The sequence below is a fragment of the Rattus rattus genome, chromosome 3 (genome assembly GCF_011064425.1).
Source record: "Rattus rattus isolate New Zealand chromosome 3, Rrattus_CSIRO_v1, whole genome shotgun sequence".
Lineage (NCBI taxonomy): Eukaryota > Metazoa > Chordata > Mammalia > Rodentia > Muridae > Rattus > Rattus rattus.
Genome location: NC_046156.1, coordinates 139,254,968 through 139,257,175, shown reverse-complemented (window position 1 = coordinate 139,257,175; position 2,208 = coordinate 139,254,968). Strand labels below are relative to the sequence as shown.

At 36.3% G+C, this 2,208-nt stretch overlaps 1 pseudogene; it reads right to left on the bottom strand.

The window, feature by feature from the left end:
• Positions 1-591: 591 nt before the first annotated feature.
• On the bottom strand, positions 592-1,140 carry LOC116895580 (annotated as a pseudogene).
• Positions 1,141-2,208: the final 1,068 nt, after the last annotated feature.

Sequence of the window (2,208 nt, the reverse complement as noted above, 5' to 3'; positions counted from 1 at the left end):
ACAACATTCAGTAAATGAACTACTGTATTTACTTGATAATACATCAATTCTGATGGGGTTCATTTTAAAATATTCAATAACTTACAGATTCTGCTTAATCTGAAAGGTTATGGTTTCAAGAAAACGTTCACAATATTAGAGTTTCATCAACTTGTGTTTTTATGTTTGGTTCTTTTGAGTATTAAAAACAAGACAAAATAAACAGGTTATGTAAGTGTTTTATGTATACACTGCATACATACAAAAAACCCAGAATGGTCCTTTTCTGTCCCAGTTAAAAATAAGTTCTGATGAGTAATAACTGTAAAATCTCCCCAGCATTTAAGAAAAGCTGTTCTTCAAAGCTGAAGAAATACAACATGGTGTCAAATATTCTATTGTTAAAGGAAGCAACAGAAAACTCTTAACTTGCTCAAAGGAATCAGTGACTTTCAATGAAGAACAAAACCAAAAAATATCCCAACTACTGTCAATACTTTCAAAAGCAGCATGTCAATCTTGATTTTCATTAGAATGCTATTTTTATTTTTTCCAAACCCAAGGTCCATATTTCATGTACACATGTGTATATATACACATATATGCAAATAATTATTGTGCTTCATATTCAGGACAAGAATGTCAAGTCAACCTCTCTTCACAGAAGGCAATGACAACCTGAGGACACTTCATATTTGCCTCCTTTGCCAGCACCACGTAGCCTCCTCTGAGTCCTTCCATTTCATGAGAAACATTAATTCTCCACTGCTGTCTATGGCACCTGTTATTCATGCAGGATCAAGATGTCTGGCCAAGCCCCTTGGTTTATCAACAGCATCTCTTTTCTCCCTTGATTTGTTACCATAAGTTTCACTGTCAGATAAAGATTTCCTTTTTGTACAATCTTTTTCTTTACCAGCTTTTTGAGAATTAAGAAATGTTTCAATTAATCCTGGACAATCTAATATTTCTTCTGGTTTCCAAGTATTATCAGCATCTGTGAACCCCTTCCACTTCAGGAAATAATCCACCTTTCCATTCACTACATGATGGTCCAGTATTTGTCTACCACAAATTCTTCAGGCTCTGCCACTTCAACTCTTTTAATCTTTCCTTTCTGTTTATTTTTATTTTTTTCAATGTTGTTTTATTGGAGATCATTTTTTAAAATGTAATCAGAGACTTGGAGAGCCCCACCATGAGCAAGATAGAAAACAAGCCAAAGACTTCACGGCTAAGTTGCTCAGGGCCTCAGATCCTGCAGAGTCTCCCCGAAGTCATTGTTTTTAATAGCTGAGTAGTACTCCATTTTGTCAATGTACCACATTTTCTGTATCCATTCTTCTATTGAGGGATATCGGTGTTCTTTCCAGTTTTTGGATATAATAAATAAGGTTGCTATGAACATAGTAAAATATGTGTTCTTGTTATATGTTGGGGAATCTTTTGGGTACATGCCCAAGAGTAGTATAGCTGGGTCCTCAGATAGTAGTATGTCTAATTTTCTGAGGAACCTCCAGACTGATTCCCAGAGTGGTTGTACCAGCTTTCAATTCCACCAGTAATGGAGGAGTGTTCCTCTTTCTCCACATCCTAGCCAGCATCTGTTGTCACCTGAGTTTTTGATCTTACCGGTTCTGGCAGCTGTGAGGTGGAATCTTAGGGTTGTTTTGATTTGAATTTCCCTGATGACTAAGGATGTTGAGCATTTCTTTAGGCACTTCTCATACTTTCCATATTCCTCAGTTGATAATTCTTTGTTTAGTTCTGAACCCCATTTTTAATAGGGTTATTTGATTCTCTGTAGTCTAACTTCTTGATTTCTTTGTATATATTGTATGTTAACCGTCTATTGGATGTAGGATTGATAAAGATCTTTTCCCAATCTGTTGCATGTGGTTTTGTCCTAATGCAGTGTCCTTTGCCTTACAGAAACTTTGCAATTTTATGAAGATCCCCCTTAGTGATTCTTGATCTTAGAGCATAAGCCACTGGTGTTCTGCTCAGGAAATTTTCCCCAGTGCCCATATGTTCAAAGCTCTTCTCCACTTATTCTTCTATTAGTTTTAGTGTATTTGGCTTGATGTGGAGATTCTTGATCCACTTGGACTTGAGCTCTGTACAGGGCAATAAAAATGGATTGATTTGCATTCATCTACACGCTGACTGCCTGTTAAATCAGCACTATTTGTTGAAAATCCTATCTTTTTCCCAAAGGCTGGTTTTAGC